The sequence below is a fragment of the Biomphalaria glabrata genome, chromosome 4, assembly GCF_947242115.1.
Source record: "Biomphalaria glabrata chromosome 4, xgBioGlab47.1, whole genome shotgun sequence".
Taxonomy (NCBI): Eukaryota; Metazoa; Mollusca; class Gastropoda; family Planorbidae; genus Biomphalaria; species Biomphalaria glabrata.
The window spans coordinates 46003141-46010644 of NC_074714.1; the positions used below are offsets into that span (position 1 = coordinate 46003141).

At 36.9% G+C, this 7504-nt stretch overlaps 1 protein-coding gene across 2 annotated transcripts in view; it reads right to left on the bottom strand.

Moving 5' to 3' along the window:
- Positions 1-4888, bottom strand: part of LOC106078102 (gelsolin-like protein 2) — a 40989-nt gene extending 36101 nt beyond the window's left edge. The window contains exons 1-2 of one of the 2 annotated variants that reach the window (XM_056025276.1): positions 4744-4888; positions 4548-4622 (exon numbers count right to left, since the gene is read on the bottom strand). The gene's annotated coding sequence lies outside the window, so the exon portion shown is untranslated. Of the gene's footprint in view, positions 1-4547; positions 4623-4725 lie in introns of both variants that reach the window. The other variant, XM_056025277.1, reaches the window with a different exon arrangement.
- Between the last annotated feature and the right edge of the window lie 2616 nt (positions 4889-7504).

Below are 7504 nucleotides of genomic sequence, written 5' to 3' on the forward strand. Positions count from 1 at the left end.
TCATCTCATTTGCATTCTGGGTGGCTCCCGAGAAGCGCCACTGTAAAGGTTTTGATATGACAACTGCCGATACAAATGTTCCAAGAGATTAGCAAGTAAATCATATTTTAAGAAATGCTAACACATTAAATACTTTTACAGGAACTTTGTCCAGTGGGACAGCAAAGTTAAAATAACACCATGAAGAAACTCCGGTTGGGTGATGTGGTTTGGTAGAAGAAATCCAGTGGCGAATAGTGGCTAAAATGGCGATCTATAGGGCAGATGATGTTCAAGGTCATCTGTTTCTTTGGCCAACGGTTAATGAGCAGGGTGCTATGTGGCCAGAACAACGACCAACCGCCTTTACTTTCCCTAAGTCAGGTACCCATTAAAGTTGCAGTTGCGTGGACCCAGGGGCGCCCTAAAAAATCCTGGAATTCAAAATCCCAGTCTTCACCGAGATTCGACTCCAGGACCACAGTTCGGAAACCAAGCGCTTAACCACTCAGCCACCGCGACCCCATAGCGAATACGTTAGCGGTTACATTACGACTGTTCTATTAAAACCGTTGGGGGAAATAGCATGATTTAAGCCTAAGCTGCGTGATTGTGTCAACTTTTTTCTCTCTTCACGTACTTTGTTCAGCTTACTTTGGAGTCAAGCTGAGATAGAGGTACATCTTTTCTTTTCACATTCATTGTATGTGACTGAGTTACTTTTGTTAGTTGTCGACTTCACATTCGTCTATTCAACTGGTTAAAGGTTTAAAAAAATTATATGGTATGGGGATATACTAACAATAACAAAACACATTGTTCTATTTAAAATGTATACATATCGATTCACTAAAAATCCTATCAGAAACAAGTTTTACTATTGAGATGATTTATAGAACAATGAATGACGGTGTTGTCTACAAAGTAGCAAGAAGCTGGTAGTGGAAAAGAAACATAACATTCAAATGTGATAGAGTTAAACATAACATTCAAAAGTGATAGAGTTCAACATAACATTCAAAAGTGATAGAGTTAAACATAACATTCAAAAGGGATAGAGTTAAACATAACATTCAAAAGTGATAGAGTTAAACATAACATTCCAAAGTGATAGAGTTAAATATTGTAGGCCAACGTTCATCATATCTTGTTCAACTTCCTTTCTTGAAAAACTCAAGCGACACGGTAGCTGGGTAGTACCGCACTTTCGAAACCAGAGGTCTCGAGATGGAATCCCGGTGACGACGGATTTCAATTTCGGTGTGTAGGGCGCCCCTGAGACCACCCTGCTCTTATGGGTACACGACATTTGTGAGGGGACGTAAAAAATGAAAAGAAAACTGCCAAGAATTTCTTGTCATCGAAGGGGGGGGGGTGTCAACAATTTGATATGAACACAAAATTAGAGAGAGTGCGTGTCTGTGTGTGAAAGTTCTTCACTAGAACCGACGGTACAGAAGTAAATACCTACATGATTACAGGCCTTAGCTACATTGAAACGAATATTTAAGTCATTTAGTGTACTTTTTAAGAAATCCATTTTAAGATTTTAGGTTCTTGTATCTACTTCCTGGATAGGTAACCCGGAAGTAAAACTGTGAGACTTTGTAACAGGATCTAATCTAGGTACAGCATTTATTAGACAGTGTTTCTCGTTTAGTAATTTGTAGACCCTTAAAATATTGGAGTGATTAAGTACATCTATCAATAAATTTTTACTTGTTGTTTTTTTTTAAACACATTTTTGGGGGGAAAGTCTACGAAACTATATTTTATAATCGTCTGCTTGGATACACTTTATTTGCGCGAGAGAGTATGATTGTGTATGGCGATGTGCCATACTCAAAAGTAATTACAAAGCTTATATTAACTCAGACTGTCTGGTGCAAATTTTGAACACGTTATTTCTCCCACTTCCCATTCTCGGATCAAATTGAAACTTTGTACATTTGACAGCAATGGTTTTATGTAGAAAATAGAGATAAATCTTGCAGTCTTGAGAGGTATGGCTTTAATAATGAGGTTCTTTCTTTTCTATAAGCTTTTTTTGTATTGTATCCCGTATCCTTGTCAGCATTCTTTGACTTATAAATATTGTATTTATTTATAACACGTCTAACCTGTAGCACAGCACTTGTACTTATATATGTTTATGGGGAAAATGAAATACAATTTTACAACACAAAATTTAAAAAGAATTCAATTCCTACTTTTTGTTTAAATTGTATAAAAAAAAACTTTAAGGATTGGGCCAACCATGAGCCAATGAATTTAAAGTGTAATAAGTGTTACAAAAAGATAAATTCATATGAAGTACTATACACATTCATTAAATATTACTTAAGAAATAAAAGAAAGATGTCTATCCTTTGCATGGGGGCGGTCATGTGCAAAAAGGGATATGACTGTCTGATTAATAAGGAAAAATACGATATACTTGTTAGCTCCACAGTGCTTTATATGTAGGGTAAATAAATATAAAAAAAAAATTCAATAATTAATGAAATGATCTTTTTGGTATGTCAATTAAATGTGTTGTCACGCAGTACAAGTTAAAGTGCGAAATCTCATTCAAAATGGCGAAAGTATGAGTTAATTGTAGGAATTCGACTATTTAGTCTTAGATTTCACTCTTAGCTTGTATAATCTGGTAACAATTTTAACCGTAGTTCCACAGTTCTATACATTATAATGTAAATGAAAAGTATTTGAATGAGGCGTGCTAATTGATACCGCCCCAACCTCTTTCTCACACTGAAAATCGCAAATGTTAGCAGAAGATGAACATGGATCGTCTCTCTGATCGATCGAATACAATCGCGACAACCCAGTTATTGTCATGGTAACGCTCACAAACAAATCCATTGTCTGTTACTAATGTAAACAAAGGTTGATCACCCTGATTACTCTAGATCTGTGCTAAAAGTAGCAGTGTGAACTCTGTTAGACGAGGTCTAAACGGGACGGACTGACAGACCATACAAAACTAATAGTGTCTTTTCCCCTTTCGGGATCAGCTAAAAAGTATATTGTCTCTCAGGCTCCATAACAAAAAAAATTTCTCAAACTGAGCTTCAGGTCCCTCTCACTTAGGTTACTTTAAGACAGTGTTTCCCAAACTTTTTACTGAACGGAACACTTCGAACATTCTGAATAGCTAGGCTAACACATTGCTTATTTTCTAGAGAGATTAATTCATTTTTTAAACCAGAAGTCAATTCCGTCTTTTTTTAAACCAGACGTCCATTCTGGGTTTTTTTTTAAACCAGACATGCATTCTGTCTCCTTGATATCAGATTACCATTAATGCTAGTTTAACATAAGAACGCATCCAAAAAGAATGAGAAATGGGTAAAAGACTAAATTTAGACAAAAAATCAGCCACCCCTCTCTTTGTTCCCCTAAAACATCCAAAGAACCACGGTTCCATTTGAACGACTTGTTCGTGTTTCTTTTACCGCATGAACTCTTGCTTTGAGAAAACACATTAAACATGCCTATCAAGGAACACGTGACACGCTAGACAGAACAAAGTCACACCGGGCACTGTGACATAATTGAACATTCCCTGGAGTTAAGTAGGGGAATCCCCGCTGTGGTCAAACGTCCTTCTGATATATCATATGCCTGTTCTGTATATGTCAAAACGAATACACGACAATTTGATTCTTTTTGGAAATTTTTATAATGAAGGCAAATCTATTAATAGCAAGCTTTTTCGGTGTATCCGGCGTAGAAAATACAGAAGTATTGAGAAGCAAACTATTTGAAATGGGGATTTTCAGCAAAACAATTTAACACAGTAATCTGCTCTTGGATTGCATGTCGATAGTAAGATCCGGTCTGTATTCTACCAGCCATTCAATACAGTAACATAGAAAGAGAAGAGACAGGAACGTGTAGAACTGTAGAGGCGATGTAAGGAAACCAAAATAAAAATAATAAAAAAAGAAAGAGGAAGATAAGGAGAAATTTTGTAAAGACACAGAAGTTCTTCGTATTTAAAGATCACTTTTGGGCATCTTACGGATAAAAACTAGACGGTGATACCATTGGGGCGGGAGGCGAGACATCCTCCCACTTGGGGACCGACGTTCTTGCTACAGGGGTAGTTATACATGCAGGTTTGAATATGACAGTGTTTTAAAAAAAAATTAAAATAAGAACTGTTGTTTCATCTTCCAAGTAGGACATTTAAAAGAGTTTGACCGTTTTCACGAGACTTCTCCAATAGTATCGTTCAAATCTTTTTGAAGAAGATATTTTAAAAATACGATCCTATTCGACTTTCTTATGTCAAAAAAAAACAAAACAAATAAAAAAAAAACTCATTTTGCTGATAAAAAAAAAAAAGTCACTGCTAGAACAATAAGTACGTGAGTTGGGGGGGGGGGGAGAACAAACGACGTGGTTTTATTTTAATTTCTGTCTGTCACGTAAAAGGAAGTTATCGACCCTGAGAAGTGTTTGAATGAGAAATAATTAAAACGAGAGTCTACGAATTCTCTACTGTTTCTTATATCCAATAGATCGAATATAAACAAATGTACAAGAAAATAAAAACTTACTTTTTTTGTTCTGATTGTCTTGACAGATAATCCAGTTACGTGAAAATAATGTGATAAAACTACTTTAGTTTCTATCTGGAATGAAGAAAAAATAAAACTATAAGTATACTTTATAGATTAAAAACTCAAGATCAATCAAACATGAATAGTCCTATTCACTATCTGATGATGAATTTACTTTTATTGGCTCGCTTACCTCCCCTGTCTGCCTTCGGAAGAGAGAATGGCCCAATACACACTTCAGACGTTGGTTCGGGACGTTACCGCTTCACCTCACTCGCTGAGCCGGTTTTTTAAAAAGTAAACGAATTTTTAATAACCAGAGCGTGTGTGTGTGTGTGGTGGTGGGTGGAGGCGTGTGCAGTGGCGTCATAGTATTTATAATATCACATCTTTCATTACAGAAACAATAGAAGCTGTTTCTGTCTCATGCTGACCCGTTGGGTCATCACCTTCACCTATCCATAAGGATGCTGAACTATTGGGGCACAACACGTGATCTTTCAACCGTCTTCTTCCATTCCTCTCTGTCTTTTGCCTTAAATACAATCTCTTCCTGTTCACTCTTTGATGTCTTCCCATCGATTTCTTTGCCTACTCTCTCTCTTCCTTTTCCTGGTACTGTTACCTGAAGGAAGGTCTTTGTGAGCCCCTGAGGACTTTGCCATAAAGTTTTTTTGTTTTGGGTCATGATTCTTTCTAAAATGTCACTAAAGCCGTTTGTAGTAGGCCTACCTTTAGTAATGCTAATTCGGTAACATTCAGTCTAATTTTCAGGGCTGGGAGAAAATATTTTTGTGAACATTAATTTACATTTTAAATTAGCTTTAAAATCCACTGTCTTCGTTTCGGGATTATTAACCCACCAGACAATTTTAAGTGAGCAAACTAGTTTTAAAAAAAAGGAAATTTTTCTTTTCAGACTTTGCGATCTATAGTGCAGATGTTAAGGTCATGTGTTTCTTTGGTCAACGGTTAACAAGCAGGATGTCATGTGTCCAGCACCAACTAAAATCAAGTACCCATTAGAGTTGGGTTGACTCGGGGGTGCCCTAAAAATCCCGGAACTCAAAATCCCAGTCTTCGCCGAGATTCGAACCCAGGGCCCCAGTTTCAGAAACCAAGCGCCTAACCACTCTTCTAAAGATAAAATATAATCCTTCTATTTTAATGACTATAGCAGCAAAAGCAACAAATCTATAGCCCCACCCTAACTCTCTCTTTCTCTCACACACATCCAGACTCTCTCTAAAGGGAAATAAGCCTATACCAAAGCGAATATTATATTTTATTCAAGCGAGTACAAAGTCTTAAATATGCGTGCAATGTCATAACATAACACGTTTTATCTCACACTCCCCCCGCTCTTTCACGATTATGTGTGTTATGTGTGTGTTGATATAACTATCAGGATGAAAGCGCCCTTATATTTAAGTGGTGAAAGCAAATAAAACTCCAAGGCCTACATCGATGTTCAAAAATTTCGCAATACATAGCTAAAGGAGCAAATTCAAATAGACAACAAATGTCGCATATGATAGATCTCTTTTCTGTAGAAAACAACACAGATGCAACCCTCTAAACTATGAACCAAAATGTTTTTATTTTTTAACATACAAATATTAAGATAAAAAAAAAAAGCTTAAATAAACAACTCACTATTGATAATTTTAGCTACTGATAAGGCGCGAGTTTGAAAGTTGGCATGTGTGCGTTCACTTTATCAGAGCGTGTTGAGGCTATCTAAACACTATCGTTGGGTGCAGATTGCAGTGTTTTAACTTGTATGCGTTCGTCACAAGTTTGCTTCATCGTCCGATCTAGTAATTTGAGATCATGAGATCACGCTATGGCGCTTGGCAGAGGACTTAGTCATGCCGTGCACCCCCTCTCCATGAAGTGAGAACTAAGAATATTTAATAGTAATGATTGGTGCCGAATGACTACAAAAACAAAACTAACCAAAAAAAGCCAATTACGATCATTTTTAACAAGAAAACTTACTAAAGAGCTTTAATATTGATAGAAATCTTACCAGTTGCTTGGAAAAGGAAATTCTAAATAAGTGGCTAAATAGATAATCTACCTGGCAACTTACAGAAAATATTTGAAAAGGTATGTCAAGGAAAACTGACCACTGACGAGAAGTAGGCCTATAATGAGATGTAGCCTAATGAATGTAATGAGGGAACGAGACTGGAACTACTGGCCCGAATAGCACAGTCCACAGCTGCCCTTTCAAAACTTAAAATAATATGGAAAGACAAAGGCTTAGCACCAGGGGCGGACTGGGTATCAAAATCGGCCCAGGCATTACCATATAAACCGGCCCCCAAATAGCATGTCATATCATGGGCGTAGCCAGGATTTTTCAATATGGGGAGTGGATTTTTTTACCCTAGAATACTCTCTTCCTTCAATTAGTGGAAAGACAGTACATGGCGCCAAGGATAAGTATGGAGCGTTCCCACAGTGGGGTCCGGGTCCAATCATTATCTCCGTTATTTTAAGCTTTTAAAAAAATGCATATTCTGAGGTACCTACAGTGCAATTAGCCTGCTATTCTTTCGCTAAAAAATTCAAAAACCAAATCTGCTATTCATTGCACTTAATTAATGGAGTCCAGCAACTGATAGAAAATGGTAACTATAGTTTTGCTTTAGCTTTTGTATTGGATGGGGAGGTAACCACAAAACCCCTTTTAGTTACGCTTATGAAATTTGGTGACTGAAGTTTTCTTAAGTTGGCTGCACTGCGGCAGTAAGTAAAGTTTCACTTTCAGACAATGAGGTCTGAGGCAAGTGATGGTTTGAACCCCCCCCCCCTTTCCCGGCTACACAAATCAGTCATATTATAGGTGTAAGACTAATTCTTTTCAAAATATATAAAGTTTGAAAACTGGATGTATGCTTGTGTAGGATTACATACTGTATTTTATTTATACATGTATGTAGTCT